The sequence below is a fragment of the Myotis lucifugus genome, unplaced genomic scaffold (genome assembly GCF_000147115.1).
Source record: "Myotis lucifugus unplaced genomic scaffold, Myoluc2.0 scaffold_1, whole genome shotgun sequence".
NCBI classification, from domain to species: domain Eukaryota; kingdom Metazoa; phylum Chordata; class Mammalia; order Chiroptera; family Vespertilionidae; genus Myotis; species Myotis lucifugus.
Genome location: NW_005871049.1, coordinates 28786666 through 28810579, shown reverse-complemented (window position 1 = coordinate 28810579; position 23914 = coordinate 28786666). Strand labels below are relative to the sequence as shown.

Genomic DNA, 23914 nt, shown 5'->3' with positions numbered 1-23914 from the left:
CCTTGATGTTAAGGTGACATTCTTCTGAATGTGTCTGTAATGTCAGGATGTTCAGAATGCTACAATTCAAGAGCACGTCTTATTTTTTAGAGCAGAAAAACTATCTCAACTGTAAGACTGAGCTATAGGTATCTGCAGACACGGGGAATGGAGGGGGCCCAGCACCAAAATCCAATCTCATCCACAAACGTACAGTTTCACTTTTAGCAGATGATTTTGTGGAACACAACGCAAATACTCTAAAGGTAATAGAGAACAATAAATGCCCCTGAGTTACTATGTCCCCTTTTTTTGAGATCAGAGGGGACATTTGCTGAACTAGGGAACAAAATTTGCTACAGAGACAAGAGAAAGAAATAAAAAATACAATGTGTTTCTGTGGTAGGATGCGAGCTGTAGACTAATAGAAGAGTGGGTTCGGAAACAGATTGGGGTACAAAGAGAAGCTTGACATACAATAAAACCTAACATCTCTAGGGAAAAAAAGATAAAATATTAATAGATGGTTTAGAAAATTATGTCACTACATAAAGAAAAATAAATTGTATCTCTATCTTCTTCCTATGCAAGGGTGACCTCCAGATGGTTGAAAGATATCGGTGGTACACGTAAAACTCTAAATCCAAGAAATGTAATTAAAAGTAGCTAGGAAAATATCTTTGTGATATTGGGAAAGGGGAAAACATTTAATCAAAATAAAATTATGTAAGAAAATTAACCTAGTATTAAAAAAAGAACAGCATATATAAAGTATATAGATGAGCAATGAGGAGACAGAAGGCCATGGATTCACACCATTAGATGAATATGGCCTCAATGAGACCACTACCAATTTTCTCAGATATTGAATAATGCTTAAATTCTACTCAGTCCCTTCATTTTCATAGCTATCGAGGTATAAATATGCACATATTTAAAGTGGACAATTTGAGCCCTAGCTGGTTTGGCTCAGTGGATAGAGCGTCGGCCTGCAGACTGAAAGGTCCTGGGTTCGGTTCCGGTCAAGGGCATGTACCTTGGTTGTGGGCACATCCCCAGTAGGGGGTGTGCAGGAGGCAGCTGATCGATGTTTCTCTCTCATCAATGTTTCTAACTCTCTATCCCCCTCCCTTCCTCTCTGGAAAAAATCAATAAAGTATATTTAAAAAAGAATAAAGTGTACGATTTGAACCTAGGTATAATTTACCTGCACTTATTTTTTCCTTCCCCATTGCAATAATGAAATGGGGCCCCATTGTTTCTAAGGCTAAATCTCTTAGTTGTGTTGTGGCACTCATTCCTTCATGCTTTCTCAGAAATACAGCATCACTCCATTAATTATTGTTTCCCACATTTAATGTGAGACCTCTCTGTCTCTAAATTTATCTGCAGAGAAACTGACTCTCATCACTATACAAATGCAATTTTATTCATTTCCATGATGTCAATGCATTATTTTTAAATTTCAAAAAATTTTATTTATTAATTATAGAGTATTTTAATTCTAAAAAGAGGTCTATAAAAGAAACTTCAACTATCATTTTAAAAGACATCCTCATTGGCTCTTTCTAATTTGTCAAATATTGTGTCTAAGAAACGATAAACATATTGTTTCTTAAACTAAAATGTTTAAGAAGATTGTAAACAAAAAAAAACAACACCTGTTTTCAAGAAGATTTAAACTAAGGTATTCTGCAATACCTTAAAGAATCTATTTTCCCCTCAAAACATTTTCCAAGGCCCAGGTCCAGTTCTAGAAAAAATATTTTTGAAGTATTCTTTAAAAGGTATTGTGAGAAACCTGTGCTAAAGCAACTTGAATATATTTGAAAACAAGCAGAAAATAAAACTATGTGACATATGTTTGTTTGAACAGTTTGCTACCTAAAATTTGATATAATGATACTCTTTATGGGTTACACACTTAGTTTCCTTTATAATAATTTGCTTCTGTTTTTTCTCCTAGTTTATTGTGGAGAAATGCCTCTTTCTTTTCAAAGTTCAGATGGTTTTAGCTCTATTATTTTTAGACAAAAAATGAGCAAAGCTATTGAAATCGTTCTTTGGCAGTATGATATGGTGCAGATACAACATAAAAACAGCACTTTGGCTGGCTTACCGGCTTCATAGCTTGAAAATTCCTAAAGTTTAAATAAAATATTTTGCGAGTAAAGAGGAATGGTTTATCCATCGATGAAGCAGATATGACACCCTTTCTCTCAGAATCTGAATAAAGCATGTATTCGCTATGAAGTAAACCTAAAGCATTTGGTACTTAGACATTTTTAGTGCATTCTGATTTGATTTATTGATACATTGAACAGAGAAGTAAACAGGGAAGCAGAGCTCTTCAGTTAAATATTAAAATAAATCAATTATGTTTACACTAAGGACAAAAGTTTCTGCCTGTTCCTTTAGGTGGGGCAAGCAGAGACACTGGGGGGAGTGGGGGAGGAAGGGATGAGCAGGGCAGCCGTGGCAGTGTTCTTGTTTGTCCCCTTTGTTCTTTGAATATGCTTTGAACACTTGAGAATTTACAATGTGCGTTTTCCATTTACAACCTCCAGGAGAGAATGAACATGTGCTTGATGAGGATCTACTTTGTTTTCCAACAGAAAGATATGTCAGCCACACATAAGAGAGCATGATGCTTCCTACTTAAGCCGCATTGTGGCTTTCACAAAGGACGTTTGATTGCTCAGTGCAGGAATAAATCATAAAGGGAGGCTCTTTGACATTCTAATTATCCCAGGAGTAATTACTTTGTGTTAAATTTAGGACAGTTGATCTCCTGCAGCAGAAACGAGGACATGCCCAGCACTCATGGGCAACTGTAGGCACTTTGGCAGAGCACATACATATTTCCTTAAGTCCACACGTTGGAATGATGTATTCATAGCTACTTAGAATTGAAACGGTTCATGTATTTGTGCTTCAGTGAATGAAATCATTCATCCACTCAACAAATGTTATTGAGATTTTGTATATTTCAAGGAAGAACTCTTTCTGTATTATTTTTATTCACACTGATATAAGTAGATTGATATGAAACAGTTTACAATGTGGAGTAGTTGGGTAAAGGATATTGGATGTAAAAATTGATGATGGCAAATATAAGTTACCTGAAAAAATATGGATTTAAAGATATATTATTGGCACAAAAAGCTAAAGTGTTATCATTATATTAATAAAATATATTAATAATGTAAATTATAGCATAAAAAACTTAAATACTAAGATACTTCAAGCCTAGATACTGTAGAAAAAATCAGCCGGAGCACTGTTAGACATAAGCCTTAATGCAGAAGGTTGTGGCATGAGAACAGCCCTGAGAGAGTGTTGTAACTTTGGAGAGAGAGGCCAGGGATGTTATGGAGTATTAGCCAAAATAGTTAGCTGAACTTCAGTTGCTTTGGGAATATTTGTTCCAACATGGTTTGTTAAAATGCTCAGTAGGCTTAACAACCATTGATTGGCTATATGGGTTTAGCAAGAAGGACAAGGAGGTACCCTTGGGGGAGATGAGATCATATACGAGCACAGTAGAACATTTTCAGTTATTCAGATTTTCTGTTATTAATAATATTTTACACTATATGTTTATGCATTTATATGCCATATCTATAGCCATGTTTATATCAGCTTCTTACCTTCTATTTCCATCTACATTTTTATCTCTACCTTGACCTCAAACTTCATTCTTTCTCTACATCTCCCTCCTCCCCCATATCCATCCCCTTCCTCACATCCATCCTTCTACATCTCAAACTCCCTCTAAATTAGTGAGGATACCAATCCAACTAATATTTGAAGTCAAGATTTGGTGCTATGTGAGTGGAGAATGGGATATCACATGAAAAAACCCTCAAATAAGAACCTCCTATTTATGAATGTGCCACATTACTTACTTTGAAAAACATGACAGACTTTGATTTAAAATATGCAGTTTCTTCCAGTTATAAAATAAACAACTCACGGGGATGGAATGTGAAGCACAATGACTATAGTTAATTACACTGTACTGTGCATTTTAAAGGTACTAGAGAGTAGATCTTAAAAGTTCTCAGCACAAGAAATTTGTAAATTTGGGAGGTGATAAATGTTAACTAGATGCCTTGTGGGGACCATTTCACAATACATACAAATATTGATTCATTATCTTTGTACCTGAAAGTAACATAATGCTGCATGCCAATTACATCTCAATAAAGAAAGAAGAAAAATAAGACAAAATATGTAGTTCTTTTCATGAATTCTGTGTAATAATTTGTTTTCCTTGACATCTCTGAAGCTCTAAATAAAATGTTAACTGTCATAATGAACCCATCAGAGAAGACTAGAGCACCAATCTCCTTCCTTCATATAATTTGCTTTATATCAGGTTATTTTACAAGTGTAAAACTTAAACAATTTTTTTGTAAAAATTCTAATGAAACCCATTAGAATTTGGGGTTTGATTAGAATTTTCCAGGTAAGGAAGAAGATAAGGTTCACTCAATTTTTTCAGTTAAATATTAACTAAAAAGTATTCTTCTGGAGGAAGTAACTAAGTAAATCAATAAATGAGAGAGGTTATTTTGGATATCAGTGAGTATACTTTCCTACCACTGCCAAGTGGCCCAACAAAGATTTGTGTACAATCTCTCTGACTCCCAAGCTCCAGATATGAATTTTGTCCTCCATCCCTCCTCCCAAAGAGTTAACATTTATCTTCCCATGCCTGAGAGACGATTAGTGTTCCTTACACTGGTTTTTACCAGTTTGTTTTGTTTGATTGAGTCAGCTGTTTCCAATGGTAAGAAATCATATTCTAACAGTTAAATCTACGTTAAGGTAATGTAGCTTCAGAGGGCTATTCATCTGTTTTTACATCAAATAAATATGTTGGATAAACTCCTAGAGACTTGCAGAAAAGAGATTGAACTTGCTGACTTCCTGAAGAACCTCCTTAATCATGTATCTGCAGCTTTGGTACTGACTTACCTTGTTCTGCTCTGTCCTCAGTACATTTCAGTGGTCTATCTGTGTGAAGAAAGCAGGCACAGAGGAACGACAGTATTTTTGCCACCACACCACATGCATGTTAGGTTGCCTAAAATACTTTATACTAGCCTAAACAGGTTGACTCATTCTCTTCAGACTCAGGTCTAGTGTAATATATTTTTAAAAGAAGGACTAAAAGAAAAGAGGTACTTTTTTAAACATTTTATAGTAATAATAAGAGAGCTTCATTTTTTAAAGCATAATTACGTTATGGGCATCATAGATTTGTTTAGGAGGACAATAGGCTTGCCATTTGCTTCCTATGGAAAATGTATTTTCAAATCATCTTAAAAAATGGAATTTTGAGCTACTAAATATGAAACTCTGGATCAAGCATGTTGTCATTACTTTGAAAATTCCTGTGGTTCTCATGGTTAGCCCTTGGCTTCCACAGTTACGGAAACTCTGAAGTCCTTCTAATTTTGGAAAATATGGCTGGGATATTTTAGTCTAGTTGTGCTAAGCAAGATTCTTGTCTTTATCAAAGCTTAAGCCTCAAAATATGCTTCTGCCATTTTGAAAAAAGTGGCAGAGACAAGAACTTAGAACCCAGTGGAAGAAATAAATTTTGGTAGATTTTATCCTATATGTATTAGGGAAGAAACAGTTTACTGGCTGGTATTTTAGCTACTTACATATTTAAATGGAAAACTATGATTAGGGACTAACCCTTTTCCATAGAGCAGTATATACACTATTCTTCAAGGAACTGAGGTTAGGAAACTTCCCAAGCACACCTCATATTTGATCCAGAACCCATCTTAAATGATAATTTGCAGCAAATGCAATTATCATATCCCACCCTGTAATGAGATACATTGAGATTACAGATTCTATTAAGACCTATTGGGATTAGGGCTGGGATATGAGGTAGATTGCAAAAATGACAACCGATCATTCCAATCTTTATAAGCCCCACTGGGGTGTGACATTGGTCTTGCTGTCATCAAAAGACAAAGTTTATTACTTTACCCCTTGAATCTGGGCTTGGCCACATGACTTGCTTTAACCAGTGGGATAAGAAAAAAAAAATGTAATACAGACACATGAAAGGTGATTGCACATTGCAGTTTCCCCCCACTTACTGCTCACCAAACACCATGTGAATAAAACCATGCTAGCTTGTTGAAAAATAACAAACTGAGTGGAGGAGGACTGAGGCTGATAGCTAACTCCCTGCAGACACAGCAGCTTTAAGGTATTCTGCCCCTGTCGCTCTATCCACTGAGCCAAACCGGTTAGGGCAAGACTTCAGTTTTTAAAGTCTACATGTTGAAATTGTTTAATTTTCTTCACCTTATATGTGTTAATAAGAAAATCAGAATTTATATAAAGTACAGAGAGAGACCTACATGTTGTTATGGAAAACTGAGCTAGACTCATGCATACATGCATTACAAGGTCAAGGAGTGTCTTTCAAGGTTTGCCTGAGGAATAATTGAGTGTTTGCAATAGACAGTCATTTGTCATATGACTATTATTCTTTTTTAAATAACTCATCATGCTTTTGAAAAAGCTTATTGAATTCCCAAGAACATTGTGCATTCTATTTCTATTTGTATATTAATTACATATTTCATACAGGCAAGAGAGATTGAACATCCAAATGTTTTATTATTTTGTGAACAGAAAAAGACCAGAAGCTCATAATATACTGATATACAGTCTCTATATAAGTCTGTGCTTTGAAAAATACCAAATGGATGCAATAATTTGTCTCACAATCTACTGTGTTGATATTTAGGAAATATAATGATATTTAGGAAATATCATTATATTTAGAGAAATCAATATAAAATAAAGAAGATAGATGAGTAATGTACATTTTACAGAAGTTAAAAAATATCTGAGGATTATAATGTATCATATTTCAAATGTAGAAGTGTTTTGTCATGTATAAAATTATGATGTAGAATAAAATTTTGAGTAAATTGTGATTTTATTCTTTGTATGTATTATTTTACTTTTTTATTATTTAGGATTAATTGTAGAAACGACAATGTTTTAGATAAAGAAAACATGGTTATGACTCTATTTAACCTTTAAGGCTCTTAGTTTTTCTTTTCTTAAATATGAATAACACTACATTTTAATATTAATACATAGAAAAATTTAACTTTTATGCAGTAATTTCAACAAAGGGCCTATAATGTATTCTGAGCACCCAACCTAATTTAATTCACTATGCTTCTTAAATATAAAAAGTATCAACCTATAGAGTTGAGTAATATTTTACATATGATTGATAATGAAAATTTACTTTTTACTTATGAAGTGTAATTGTTAATCAGTGAAATGTACATGGTGAAGAACTAAATATTATTTAGGAACTCTGACCAATTCATTTACAATTGGCCGTTTTCCCCCACAATTTTCATTTCTATTATAAATCAGGCACTCCACGAGTCTTATAGAACTCTTACAATTTTTTTATGAAGAACTCTATTGCACTGTAGAACACATACATGTATAGAAAAACATAACTAGTTCTCACCTTTGAATTTCTACACTACATACATGAAGGGGCTTCATGTGTGCAATGATCTCTCATGGAGGAACCCAGTAGTCTGTACAATGCTTCAGCACCCCGTTCTCTTTGGAAAATATTTCAGCACAAGAAAGAGAATGCTATATATCAGAGCAGTTACCTTTAATATACTCTATTTTATTTTTAAAAATAAATCTTTTACATACTTAGAGATTTTAATTATTAACGGTACTAAATTTCTTATTAATGATAGCAAAATTTTTTATAGCAAAGGACTTGTAATGTCTTAAGAAAAAATTGTTGATTTGTGGTACATCACTGTCCTCTCCGTAGATAAAGACCAGCTTCAAAAGGTAATCATGCCAAATATCTCTTTACTTCAGGAAGATGTTAAAACCATCTAATTACAGTCTATGACAGTGATGGCGAACCTTTTGAGCTCGGCTTGTCAGCATTTTGAAAAACCCTAACTTAACTCTGGTGCCGTGTCACATATAGAAATTTTTTGATATTTGCAACCATAGTAAAACAAAGACTTATATTTTTGATATTTATTTTATATATTTAAATGCCATTTAACAAAGAAAAATCAACCAAAAAAATTAGTTGGCGTGTCACCTCTGACACGCGTGTCATAGGTTCGCCATCACTGGCCTATGAATTCACAGCACTGCACAGATGGACACATGGCATTGGTCAAGATTGTTCTCTCTACTTCCTTCCTTTCTTTCTTCCTCCCTTCTTCCCTCCCTTCCTTACCTCTCTCCATCCCTCCTTCTTTCCTTCATTGTTTTTGCATATTTAATTTTTTTTGTATGTTGCCAAAGCAATTTTGTTATTAGATTAAATAATAACTACAATTGAAAGAAAGAAAGCAATCAACCATTATAGAGAACTGAATTAATACTGTACTCATTGATCACCTCCCCATATATCCTTATTCAAAGCTTGGGTAGGTGGCCAAGGAAAGACTAAATTTTCGTAGGAAGGCCTATTTTGACATTGCAATAAAAGTCATCTAATTATTACAAATGTACTAATTTTTTACATAATTGTTAAAAGTAGATTAATTATAAGCTGCCATTGTGAGACAGCTTGAGATGGAAAATGACAGAAGCTGGTTAGGGTTAAAATCATTGAAACTAAAGAGAGATGTCGGGGTTAGAGAAATTTAGGATTTGTTGCCTGGTAAGAAAAATTGTGGTCTTTGAATTTCTTGAATGAATACAGTATAAGGAAAAGCAGAAAAATTGAGCATAGAACTTTGGTAATGGGACCATTTTTATATTAAAAACTGAACAGCAAGTCTATAAGCAAAGGGCAAAATGCAAATCAAAATTTGTACAATTATCTGATATTTTTGTTAATTGGTAGAATTCAATGCAAATGAATGTATCCCTCCAACACCAGAGATTCTTTTGCAGGGAGAAAAAAGATAGCTTAAATTATCTTGATATTTATTTTATCCCTGCTGTCTTATAGTTGCATCCCTAAAGCTTCAGTAGTCTTTTGATTATTTAAGATAATATGACTCCAGTTTCCTTTGCTAAAGGAAACTGTAGATTTAACATGCAGATTATTAATTAGAAGCTGTAAGTAATTTAAGGTTCCTAGAACATCTGTGAGGGCCCATAGTTGGGCAGGACTGAGTCAAATTCAGGACTGGCACTAGGATTAACAGCCACTCCTTCAGGCATCAGTAGGCTTACACCCAGTAGGTGACAAATCTTAATTGGTCCAAATCTATGTTGCTCATATACTTAAGCTACAACGTCTTCTTAAATACCTTTATTTCTGCATAATAATTGCCTAGCTCTTGTGACTGTTTTGGTCTTGGTTTTCTGGTCTGAACTCTTTCCTGAGGCTGCAGATCTGTCTAATTATCCAGCTCCAAAACATCCCTTTCCAGCTCCCTGCTCCTTACACCACAGTTTCAGGTCCCCAAAGCCTCCAACTGAGTAGAGCTAGACTTATGCAATGATAGATGGTAATGCATTCAAGCTTTCCAAGTGAGTGAGTGAGTGAGTCAGTGAGTGAAAGCACATTAAAGAAAATATTTGGTAAAGTTGTCAGTGATTCTTGACCCAAAACTAAGTATTTTCTAGATCATAAGAGAGCAAGTCAGCTTTCATCATTTTGGTCCTGCATGCAAAAAAACAGAAATGAAATATTCACAGTGATGCAAGCTGGCTTTGAAATCAGCAAGCCTTGGCTCACACCAGTCACCAAATTGGCACATTCATTGGAAATGATGTTCAAAGCTGCTCACAGTAGGAATGGGAAAAGCAGCTTTCACTTCTCTGAAAGAGTATACAACCGCATTTCCTTTGGCATTGACATTCACGCTTGCTACTCTAAGCATATAAGTGCACAGAGAGACGAAGGTATCCTACAGTCAAATTTAATTATTTATATTTAGGTAACTAAACTGTCTGTAACAACAGGGGCTGATTGGTCTAACAACAAATCGACTTACCTCACTTAAAAATAACCCCTGGATTGTCTAATTTCACTCTGTGAAGTTACTCAAAAGAAAGTGAAATTAAATACCATGCATTTCATGGTTTAGGGGCAATTTACTAATAAGATGTTGGCTGGTGAAATTGATAGGGGCCCACCAAAGGAGATGAGGTTGGTCTTTGATGCAGGGCCTCCCTCATTTAGTCTTTTACCTTGTCCAATTGTCACTTTCCCAGATCTGTAGAGACTCCTGTAGCACTCAGCCAGAAGAGAAAAGAAAAATGCTCTCAAAAACTATGTAAGAATTACAGCAATACAATTCTGGAGATCCTCCTTCAATAGCCACTCATGAAAAAATAAACACTTAATGATGGAAATTTCAAGTTAATAATATGAGGACAAACTTCAGGGGGAAAAATAGAGGAAGTCGAGAGCTTTTATTATTGCTCAAGTAATAAGACCAGCCTGATGCTAGGTGATATTACTCAGTTTATTTCTTAGGACACATTTGACATTTTGGGAACAAATGTATATCATAGTACAACTGATTCTTTTTCTATTTTCTAGTATTATTTTTTTTTTTTTACTTTCTAGTTTCTCTGCTTTCTCAACTTATTTGTTTATAATTTATCTACATTCTTTATATACCATATTTAGTGTTCAATGTTGAAAAAAAGTATCACACTATTGTAATCACTGACCTATAATTCTTAGAACAATTAAGTAGCAAAGAAACTATGCTTAACTTGGAAACATTCATCATTTAAAACTCTATTAAACAAATTTACATTTGGAACACATTGTGATAAAAAGCTACTTATCTTGGGCCCTGCTCGGTGTGGTTCAGTTGGTTGGAGAATTGTCCCTTACAGTGAAGGTCAAGGGTTGGATTCCCTGTCAGGACACATACCTTGGTTGTGGGTTCAACCCCTGGTCAGGATGCATATGGGAGACCATCAATAGATGTATCTCTCTCACATCAATATTTCTCTTGATCTCTCTCTGGCTCTTCCTCCCTCTCTGAAGTCAATAATTTTTAAAAAATCTATTTCTCTTGGGATCCTTACATTTGACAAAAATGTCATTTACCAGTTAATCTCTTGCATAATATTCATTTTTCCCTGAATATATTTGGTGTATAATTGGTCCATCTTTAAATAGCTATACACATATATGTTGCTTTAACACTGTGAAATTGATATTTATTTGATAATATATTTTTAAATTTGCTTCATTTATTTTTGTATTTTTATAAAATTCCATGTAGCCCTTTTCAAAGTTATATTCCATGTTTAATAAATTAAAAATCATTGTCTTTGATCAACTCTTCTTCTGCAGGTTGTAGCATTTTTAAATTGAGTACAATCACTGAAAAGATGTCCAAATGCCCAATAAACACAGAAGAAATAATTCAAAATGGAGAATATTTTTAAATTTAATTTTTCATATTAAAATGTACCAATATTTCAGCCCATATTTTTTTGGCCTTCATTCTGAGCACAATTTTTTCCACAAATATTTTTATGAGGCAAAATCCATAAAATATGTTCAAATTTATGATTTTGTTGATTTTTTTTGCCAAATATAGATGTTGAAAATCTGAATCCTATTCAGTTGCATTTTATTCCAACGTGGAATGTAAACTTAACCAATAAAAATAGGAAATCCATCAAAAGGTCATCCCACAACATGAGGTATTCAAAATCACAATTCCAAAATTTCAAAATTACATTTGTAAACAGTTCAGCTTCTCATAGATTAACTTGTTAATTTCTTTTCTTATTTTTATAGAAATACATTTTAATGATTTCTTTTAGGAAGTTTTGTTTTCAATAATTATAATGGTAAGTAGCCACTGGAAAGACATTGACTGCCATGGCACAGGCATTTTTGTATTAATAATAGCTTCATCACATAATTTTTGTAGTTTATCCTATATAATAAAAGCCTAATATGATAAGTGTCTTACCATTGGACCAGTTGCTATGATGCGCACTGACCACCAGGGGGCAGATGCTCTGACCAGTAGGTTAGCTTGCTGCTGGGGTCCAGCCCATCCGGACTGGGTGAGACAGGCCAAACACGCCCTGGAGCCCTCCTGTGTTCCCTTCCCGGCCCTGATCGTGCACCGGTGGGGTCCCTCGGCCTAGCCTGCACCCTCTCTCAATCCAGGACCCCTCGGGGGATGTCAGAAAGCCAGTTTTGGGCTGATCCCTACAGGCCAGGCCAAGGAATCCCACCAGTGCACAAATCCGTGCACCAGGCCTCTAGTTTACTATACCTGTGCATAGATAGAAATGTTTGTAAATTTTAACAACTAGCCTACATTTAGATTGATAGAATATTTTGTTGTATGTGGACAAAATTATGAGTTATGTGTATACTGCCACCAATTCCCAGTACATTTGTATTCTGATGCTTTCCTAATTTAGCAAAAATATTGTTGTGTTATCATGCTATGTTCTCAAGAAATTAGTATTTATTCTTATTATCACTATAAATAAAAATGTAATTTAACACACCATTCAAATTTTTGAAGCTTTGAATTAAAACACCAAACAATTATAAGAATTAACTGAGTATTTTTCCCTCTATTTAAAGCATTGTGTGATAATAAGGGTACCTTTTATATTTTTTAAGTTCTTCTTTTGTTAATGGAACCAACTCATTGCCCATTATCCCTTCGCTTTTTATAAATGCATAAACGAAACTTTAAATAAATTATGAACAGAATTTAGAACAGCTGATTTTTTAAAGTGAAACATCATATTTACACAAGGATATGTAAATACTATGTCTCACCTTCCATCATGGTATTAATAGAACTACTAAATGCTGAAATAAGTGCTAATGTTTTTGCAGCAGGTTTTTATCTTTGGTTTTACATGTGGTCAGTGACTTCACCCTGATGATGGATATTAAATACCAACAAATATTTTTGCAGTTCATGTGCTCATCCTCAACTTCCTTGAGAACTGCCAATTCAGTACATAAATTGTTCTTACGCTTGCAAATTTGCTTTTTGAGCTCATTACTGTGAAAGTGCTTATTCTACTGGAATTGATCTATTGGACACACACAATGAGCACGAGATGATGATACATGGAGGATCTGAGACACATTCTAAATAAAGTAAGAAATGAAGATGAAATCCAGTGTCCTCATGATCTTCATATATTTTCATTTTCAAGATTGAAGAAAGAGGTAAAACCAATCTAATATTCATCTCAAATGTTGTTTTGTTTGGGGCCCTAACTTTTTAAACATATCTTTAACAAATAAAGCAAAAAAGAAAAGAGAAAAAAATCTTCCAAGCAATGTGTCCAGGAAGTACTGTAAAATGAAGTGAAAGGAAGAAGAGAGGTGTCCTTTATTAATACTCTGTAATCTCAAAACATGTGCCAAATGCCTATATTTTGGAAACTAAACGTCTTTTCTTATTAACCCTGATGCTGCTCACGTCATATTGTCTAATATGTGTTGATGCCGAAGCCCGGTATGATTCCTATTCCTACTAGTATAACCTATTGTGTTTTAAAAATTAATGCTTAAATCATAGACATAGTTGAATTAACCCTTTAATGTTTCATGAGTTCACTCTGTGTCCAGATCTGTGCATACAAGAACTTTGCACTACAAAAACCACTCTACAGCATCCCCAATATCATGAATTTTCCCTAATAATTAAAAATATGCAAAAATGTAGATGACAATTCTTAGAAACTTGGATCCTACATATATCCTGCATTTATTTTTATTACACCCATACTCTTTTTATTATAATTAAATCATATTTCCACTACATTTCCCTTTAAATTGGATAATTGTTTTAGGAGTAAGCTATTAATTTCTTATGAACATTGCATATAGGAAGAAATCCTTACAAATAGTCTAGTCTGTATAAAGCAGTTTTGAATCACTTTGCAGTGAATTACATACTAACTCCTGAGTCAAGCATAATACTTTTTTAACAGTGAATTTCTATTAATCAGTATTGTAAATAGAGATAGTTTTTATAATCCATTCCTAAGTAATCAAAAAATTGTATGGCTTTCCACTAGTTTTCAAAACATATCCAGTACAGGAATTAAAGTATGAGGAAATAAGCCATGTTTTCTCAGACTTCAATTTAAAAACAATAACGTCTAGCTCAATGTATCAAAACCCTGGGAATGGTTATAGTTTTAAGTCTATATTTTATTTTAACCTTTTAAACTTTGGCTAAATTATTCCTGTTTTCAGCTCCCCATTAGTTATAGAGCACATAATGTAATGTCCAAAGTATATTTTTAGGCAGTAACATATATTAATCTTTGTAATACTATTTTTAAAGACCCATATAACTTGCTCAGTCAAAATACAGAAAAGTTGGAGAATTTAGAATATGGATACATATATAAATGCAACAAATAAACATTTGATATAGGTAGAAATTTCCAGAGAATTAGCTTCCAACTGTGAAATATTTCTTCTATTTTAATTCACTTATTTATTGGTTGATTTATTGTAAAAAACAAACAAACAAACACAGTATTTGTTGAGTGCTTTACCTTAAAAAATTATCACTCAAAATAAATTTTGACATTGCCACAAAAAATTAAAGAAACTGAAGCATCATCAAGTATGACTAAGCTTTATATGCAAAAATTCTCTGAATATTGAAGTAGATGCTGTTGCTAATAGTTTAGCAAAATATCATCAATTGACTCTTTGGTCATTGTTGATTTTTCTTTTTACTTTACTGACAAACAATGTATGCATTAACTTTTTCCATAAAATATTTGATGTTCTTATTCATACAAATAAGATGAACCTCCATCTCAATCCTTGGAAACTTATCTTCTCCTTTTACTTTATTCCTAACAGGAAAATTCCTTTATACATAGATATTTTAAAGTTATCTTGTTTTCAGCACCCCGTCTGTGTAAATGAAATGGACGGATGTACAGAGTTTAAATAACTTCTAATGGTTGCATACTAGTAAAATGGCATAGTATTTTATAAACACTAGTTTTGTTCATCTTTAACAATGATAATACTTTTAGAAGAGAAAATGTTATTGTCATATGAAGATTATTGACCTCCCTCTTCAAGGGGCATCTGTGTTTATCCAACTGAGTTGACGAATTTGCAAATATACATCAATACTCTGTATCTTGTTTCTCCTTATGACCAGTGGCATGTGAGAAGGAGTTAACCAGAAAAGTTGGAAGTGAAATATGCAGCAATGGCAAAGAGCCAACCTAAGCAGCCCACAAAGAGATCAAACCTGTAATCTGGGCCTCATTAGCACCACTCTCAAAGCAAGTGAGCTAATCATTCACAGACTAATTGGCCCAGACCATGTTATTTAACTTGTCCTTAAGCTTCTCTTAACTAAGCACCAAATATGGATAAGCAATTAGTAAATGCTTTTCTGTTAGGAAGCATTTAAATGCAATATTCACTATTAAATATTTATATTTTTTGTTGTTCCCAAAATTGTATGTTTCAAATTTTCCAAATGTCCACAGTTTTAAATTTATTTTACATATTTAAATATAGATGTTTTCATTGCTGGGAAACTCCTGGACATAAACAGTTTAATAAAACTTAGCATTGATTTTATGGAAATATGTAAGCATAAATGACCATTACTATGGAAAATTGACAAAACAATGCCACCCATGTTATACTATTTCCCACTGAAAGTAACATGTTTTCAGGACATGAGCTGTCCCAAAATGTGGGTAGATAGCAACCCTATATTACTAGGTAGATCATCTCATTATTGAATAAGAAAAATGAATATAGCTTATCAGGGAGAGAGTTCATTTTTGGAAAGAGTCTTTATGTATTTATGTATGTTTGTATGTAATTTTAGGAAAATAATTAGAAAATTCACAAGGTGAGAAATGCACAGCCTGTAAGGAAAGAATTGGAATAAGGTTCAAAATTTTAAATGAATGTACAGTAGTTCTTGATAGGAATAGAGGACCTAGCAGCTTGGCAGATTATAAAGGGTTAAAAAATATTTTTATTGATTTCAGAGAGGAAGGGGGAGGAAGAGAGAGAGGGAGAGAGAGAGAGAGAGAGAGAGAGAGAGAGAGAGAGAGAACATCAAAGATTAGAGACAATCATTGACCGGCTGCCTCATGCATGTCCCACACTGAAAGATAGAGCCCGCAACCTGGGCATGTGCCTGGAGACCTGGAATCGAACTGTGACCGCCTGGCTCATAGGTCAATGCTCAGTCACTGAGCCATGCCGGTCGGGCTGTCTGAGGACTTTTTAATAGCTGGATAGTATAATATTAAAATTTATATTATTTGTTTTCTGGTGTTATAACGTAAGCTCCAATGCCATAAGCTTAAACTCTGGCAAAGACTGTTTCCAGAGATCCCCTTATTGAGGTGTATGTTTTGGGAATATCAATGATATTGATAATGTTGATGATGATAATGATATATATATTGATATGTCATTCAGATTAAGGTGATACTAATGATAGCAACATCTATTATTATTAAGTGCTTACTAAATGTCAGGCCTTGTTTTGAATGCATTGGATCATTAATTCTTATATCGTCCTTGAGGTATGTAGAATTATTTTATCTATTTTACAGATGAAGAAACAGATATAAAAAGGTTAAATTGCATTTATTTTTCCTTTTTTTTATTTAGAAGATTCACCATCTTGTGAGGTGTTTTTTTTTTTTTAAATAAAGCCTTGGTGCCTCTTTGGAAAGCAAAAAAATCTCCAAGTCCCCATAGGTTTAGGTACTGAAAGGCAACCGAGGTTCTGCAAAGAAACGTTCCAGTCTAAGACTGAATCCTCAACAAGCAATGCAAAGACACAGGTACTGGTCACAGCTCATTCGTGTAGCAGAGCCATCTATTCACCAGCAGCTTTGATTTCTGCTACTTCACTTCCTTTCTTGGCTCCGGGATCTCAATATTACCCATAGATCCATGGATTCTGTGAACTGAGAGCCACCTAATAAATTAATATTATGTTTTTGTTTCAGCTTTAGTAGATGTAAATAAAAAATGAAAAGCCACAAAGTGTATATGAAACAGTAATTGTGCAGAAGTAGATAATTGGAGTGGAATCTAAAAAAGTGAGCCTTTGGGAAACTCAGATATCTCAAGAGAACCAGGCCTGATGCACCACCAATACTCTCTCTATGGTCCTGTTGGCGGTTTGTGGTGAGTGACCACTGTGATTGGCTACAGGGCATTGTGATTTTGTAGTGCCTCTGTCGTGCCACTTGTGGAATACTTTAAATATCACTGCTGAGTAGAAATTAGATTTCCTTAGCAGGTGGGATAGAAATCTTAAATGACAGAGTATCTCTAATGGATATATAAATTACCTGCATAAGACCAAAAATTGGAGTCATTCTCATAGAGAACATTCATCTGAGAAGAAACTGATTAAATGGCATTTGTAGTTAAAATGATGAAAATAATGCATTGGTACTGATGAATATGGCACCATGTGAGTGACTGTTAATAATAATCCCAATTCATTTCTTCATCTTTTCAATTCTATATAGCTATTTTAAGATCTACCTATTTCTGAAGAACTTTGTATACTTCCATTATTGTCTGATGTGTATTTGGTTTGGGCCAGACTGGAAGGGTAGGAAGCATTTGTCAAATATTCAGAACTATTTTCAACCACCCTATCCAAATCCTTGAACAATGAGGATGCCAGGCTGCCAGTGGCTGAGAGGAGCCTCAGACATGTGAGATGGAGAAATTTTCAGTTTATTCCCTATTTGTTAGCAGAGAGTCCCCTTCCAGGCAGAAAGCTGCCCCTGAAACTGGAGTTAACTGAGCTTGTCTTCGCTCAGTCACTAGTTCATAACATTCCTTGAGGTTAGATACACCTTCTCCTTGACACAATTGTTTTATTGACAAGTATTAAAAAATACGATTTTGCCATCGATTTGTCTGCGAACATTGGGCTCCCATAATATCAAACACTTCTGTAAAATGAAAGCATTTTTGTTTAATTTAGAGGTTCTATTTTTTATGCAGAGATCTTTTAATACTCTTTTCACAATGTACCTTCTCTCTTGAAGATATATTTGAGGCCATTTTATGGTAATGAAACACTTTTTTCTTCTTTATGCTGAAATGGGTCTTTGTTCTCTGATGGTACTTGCTGGCTCCCAATGCCTAAGGAAAATCACAGGGAATAAAACAGAGCTCTTCCTTTGATGCCTCTCCAAGAGCATGGAAAAACTATCACTCCTTCACCTAAAATTCCTTTAATTTAGCCCCTTGACTGCTGAGACATGACAATTAGAGCACTCAGGCTCTTAAATGGAACTAAAAGGTATAATAAAAAGCCAAAGGAAGCATTGTGAGAAATATTTTTGAAGATTTCACCATAGCTATAAATGTAAGATTAAGTCTATGTCTCAAAAATATATAGTGCAATGAAGATCAGACAATTTTTTGATAAGTCAGGCCAAAACACTTTATCTGTTGTATATTTAGTTTTCTTGATAATATCTAATTATAGTTTTAATTCTGTAACATAAAACCAGGTACCAAGTAAGTTTTAACTGGCTTAAAATATATAAGTTCCATTTCCTTTATAAAGACAGAACATTTTTGATGTTTCCAAGTTTAGAGTATTTTAACTTAAATAATAATTAAAATGACATGATAATAAAACATGTTTTCCTAAACAAAGAGAGATTATATAATCGGTAATGCAATAACTAAAGTGTATCAAATAATCATTATCACCCCCTATATATCTCACTTTGTTTCTTTTACATGCAAGCAATTTTGGTTGGGATAAAAATAATATTTCCAAAATATTATTTAGAGTATTTTACTACTCTCTTGTTGATCATCAAAGTATTAGAGTTGAATACAATAATGTTTCCTTTGAAAATTTATAAAGATATCACGTTAAATTTGTAAAATATAGAGAAATTTATTAATCTATTGCATGAAATTATAAAATGTATGTTTGCTGGAAGCCCAACCACTATTATAGTCTACATTTATACCTCAGATTCTACAACTTTTCAATAAAAAATTAGTTCTTTCCATCCAAAAGGTGATTACAAAAAACAAATAAAACAATGAATGGAAATGTTTTGGCTAAGACATAGTACCTATAAATAGTGTTATACTTAATTGATTACCATACATTTGATTAATAAAATGTAGATTTTATTAAACATAAGTGAATTATAATATTCATATTAAGTAATATATAAATATTTGTATATATTTTCCTTGTCATCATTGCTAAACTACTCTGGAATCTATATAATTGTTTTGCAATTTGTGATCCCTAAAACATCCCATCTGAAGCACACACTTAGGGCACATGAACCACAGATCCAATGATGCTTGAAGTATATGTGGCAGATAGTGAAGGATGGAGTCACTAGCAGGGGAATCATAGTAAAGAATCTGAATATCTTTGAATACTGCTCTGCCATCTTTTACAAATAACTATTTTTATTTTGAGAAATAGCTTCAAGTTTGCTACTGAGCCTTGGCTAAGACCAAACACTTGACTATGAACCACCAAATTACCATGTGACCTTAGTTGCCCTTAAAGAACTGAGTGGTCATTATATGAAACCATATTCCCCATAGAAAAAAAATTGTACTTTATTCTCACTGAGTAGGTATTTATTCTGTGTATGTAACTCCATTCTCTGCACATAATACTTCTGCCAAAACCAACCCCCACTGATTTGCAAATGCTTTACACACCATTATGTTATTCTAGACAGCATTGGTTCTGACCAAAGAACTCATTATATAGCAAAGGGAGTGAGACTTTTATAAAATAAATAATGAAAACTGCAATCAGACCCATACTTATGCAATTATTATAATATTTACAAGATATAAATTCAAAAGAATCTATTTTGGGGCTCCCAGATTAGCTTTAATATTTTTGCATACAAGGATATTTTTACTGGACACTGACTGTATTCCCGCATTCTACCAGGATCTAGAAATAACAGTAGATAAGCCATAAACTCTACCCTAAAGGAACTAATAGAAAAATTTATACAAATTCCAGGAAGTAATAAAAATTATATGCAAAGCACTGAAAATAATGGGCTTCGTGAAATACTTTACAATGTGTACAGTTCCCTTATATGAGTATGCCTTAAAGGCCAAACACTATTTCAGGCACTCTACCATTATATTAGCTGGAAGAAAGAACTTTCTGGCAATAAAACAACTTCAGGCTGTCAGGTGAAGCTAATAGTTTCATCTTTCTATCTAATATTATTATTTTATTTATAAACACAGGCACTGACTCAAGTTCCTTTATAAATATTTACATTGATTTTACCTCACATAAATTAATTACTAATTTAAATTATATCAAATTATCCTGAAGATTCAGCTCACTGCATAATTGAAGGACACTAGCACTATTAGAGGCTGAGAAGAATGTGCACCAACTTAGGCTTCTGCAAGGATCCCTGGTGCATCTCAAAATCAGCCATTTGGAAGCCATCATGACTGTGTCCTGTTCACCTCATTCCCATCTCAAATTCCCTCTTCTTTCCTGAAAAACACAGACATCGGAGACATATGGTGTTCTTCCATTCTGAGAATTGACACCTGAGATTTCTGAAGACAATACTATATATCAAAATCTACCTTATTGATTCCCAATAGCATGATTCAACACCATAGAGATAATGCAATTTGAAAATTTACACTTAATACACATTTTTATTTGAATTAATGATCAATACGATCTTTCTGGATGGTAAGACTACACAATAGATGGAATGATAAAACATTGCCAGAGCAAAATATGTTGAGGATTATAGTTATACTAGAGGCCCGGTGCACAGATTCGTGCACAGGTAGGGTCCCTCAGCCTGGTCTGCACCCTCTCACAATCCAGTATCCCACAGGCGATGTCGGACTGCAGGGTTTTGGCCTAATCCCCGCAGGCTGGCCTGTGCAGATTAGACCAAAACCTGGCAGTCCGACATCCTCCTGAGGGATGTAGCAGGGCTGAAGCAGCAGGTGGCTGGGGAGGAGCCCCAGCCAGGGCCAGGCATAGCTCTGCTGCCACTCATCCTGGCCCCACTGCACCTGCCCGCCACAACCCAGTAGCGCTGCCGCAGAGGCAGGAGAGGCTCCAGCCGCAGCTGAACTTGCCAGCTGTGAGCCTGGTTTCTGGCTGAGCAGCGCTCCGTTTGTGGGTGTGCACTGACCACCAGGAGGCAGCTCCTGCATTGAACATCTGCCGCCTGGTGGTCAGTGTGCATCATAGCAACCGGTCGTTCAGGTCGGTTGTAACGGTTGCTTAGGATATATATATATATATAAAATGCCCCACTTTTTTGGTGGCTTGTCCATCAAGGCATAAGTACAGTGTGTGTGTGTGTATGCACCTGTGTATACATTTAGTTCTGGACATGCTGTATTCTCCTATGGCTTTTGTATAGAAGTTTTTCTAAGTTTTTTTTTTCCTATTATAGGCCCAACCTCTCCTTTGGAACAGGCATTCAAAAGACCCCATGAATATGCAGAACATTTTTTCTTATATGGTGTGTTTTTTTACCTTAAGATTTTATTATTCCATTGTAAAAATCAGGACACTTATTGACTTTATAGAGAAGTTAAAACTATTATGCTTGATGAATGAATCAATCCTGAAAGAGTTAGTGTGGCTGAGGGAACTATGAAATAGACTCGAGTAAATTCTCTTCTTTATTCACCATCTGTTTTACAGCCAGCACCAAACTTAGGGAAAAAATACAAAAGAAAGTAAAATTGCAATAGTCAAAGAATCTCAAGAATGCTAAACTAAAAATCAAGAGACTAGAAGCCTAAAAGTCTGTTTCTTTCTTCTGAAACTTTAAGATTGAGCAAAAACCATATGGCCCATCTGCTGCTCCTCCCCAAGGCAACTTTTCCCTTTTCTTCAGAGGGCACTTCTATATAATGCCTCCAGGTACCAATAATATTTTGAATTTTCAAAAATTAATTGAGATCTTACTTCTGGCAAATGGCATTGAACATTAAAGAGAGCCTAGTAACAACACATTCCACCATCTGCTTTTTTCTGAATCTGAACGTTTTCATTCCTTACACATGAGCACTGCCCAGGCTCCAGGTAAACCTGGCACAAAGGAACAAATGCGGCTCTCTGCTCCTCCTGTTCGTCAGACAGCTGCTCTTCCTTCGCAGTGCCAGCCACAACCCTGAGACACAAAGGTGAAGGTCGGAGTGAACGGATTTGGTCGTATTGGGCACTTGGTCACCAGTGCTGCTTTTAACTCTGGCAAAGTGGACATTGTTGCCTTCAATGACCCCTCCATTGACCTCAATGACACGGTCTACATGTTCCAGTATGATTCTACTCCTGGCAAGTTCAAAGGCACAGTCCAGGCTGAGAACGGGAAGCTGGTTATCAATGGAAAGTCCATCTCCATCTTCCAGGAGCGAGTTCCTACCAACATCAAATGGGGTGATGCTGGTGCTGAGTATGTTGTGGAGCCCACTGGTGTCTTCACTACCATGGAGAAGGCTGGGGCTCACTTGAAGGGCGGAGCCAAGAGGGTCATCATCTCTGCCCCTTCTGTGGATGCCCCCATGTTTGTGATGGGTGTGAACCATGACAAGTATGACAACTACCTCAAGATTGTCAGCAATGCCTCCTGCATCACCAACTGCTTGGCACCCCTGGCCAAGGTCTTCCATGACAACTTTGGCATCATGGAGGGACTCATGACCACACTCTATGCCATCACGGCCACCCAGAAGACCATAGATGGCCCCTCTGGGAAACTATGGTGTGATGGCCAAGGGGCTGCCCAAATGATCCTCCCTGCTTAGACTGGCACTGCCAAGGCTGTGGGTAAATTCATCCCTGAGCTCTATGGGAGGCTCACTGGCATGGCCTTCCGTGTCCCCACCTCCATTGTGTGGGTTGTAGATCTTACCTGCCACCTGGAGAATGCTGCCAAATACGATGACATCAAGAAGGTAGTGACACAAGCATCAAAGGGCCCCCTCAAGGGCATCCTGAGCTACACTGAGGACCAGGTTGTCTCCTGCGACTTTAACAGTGACACCCACTTCTCCACCTTTGATGCTGGGGCTGTCATCACCCTCAATGACCACTTTGTCAAGCTCGTTTCCTGGTATGACAATGAATTTGGCTACAGCAACAGGGTGGTGGACCTTATAGTCCACATGGCCTCCAAGGAGTAAGAGCCCCCTGGACCACCAGCCCCAGCAAGAGGAAGAGAGGCCCTCAGCTGCTGGAGAGTCCTTGCCCCAAATCAACCCCAACACACTGAGAACCTCCTGACCTCCACAGAAGGGGAGGGGCTTAGGGAGATTAAATCTTGTTATATACCATTAATAAAGTTCATTTTATCCAGCCAAACAAACAAACAAACAAAAACCCAAAAAGGAACAAATGCCTCATGTAGGCATGAATTCAATGTAAGCAGGCACAAAACAATTATATTTCCTAAGAAGATTATAATGAAAAAGTAAAACAGTGTAGACATATAGCTAAAGGGATTTTTCAGTAAATTAAACATATATTCACATCATGTTGACCCACATCAGCACTACATAGGCTCTGAAAGTTTACATTTTCAGTCAAGGGACGTTGAAAAAATGATAAATGTCTTTCTGTCTTCAAAGCCTTCTAAATATTGCATTGAGATTCCATAATTGTCTATCAGTTTTTCAAAAACACTAATAGTAAGAAGGTAAAAGACCATTCCATAAAAATGACTTGGAAAAATTAAGTTGATTCCATGTAATTGAGCATTCAGAAGACATAATTTTCTAAACAATTTATAATCATTATAGTAGTCCACTGGTTGCTACTCTTCATTTTTTCTCATTCTTAGATTTTGAGTGACTAGAGAAGCTAAACTCAGACAAGGTAAAAATGACAATTTAATTGCTTCACACAGGCCC

At 35.2% G+C, this 23914-nt stretch overlaps 1 pseudogene; it reads left to right on the top strand.

Annotated features, from left to right (window-relative positions):
- Positions 1-13072: 13072 nt before the first annotated feature.
- Positions 13073-23223, top strand: LOC102442289 (annotated as a pseudogene).
- The last annotated feature ends 691 nt before the right edge of the window (positions 23224-23914 follow it).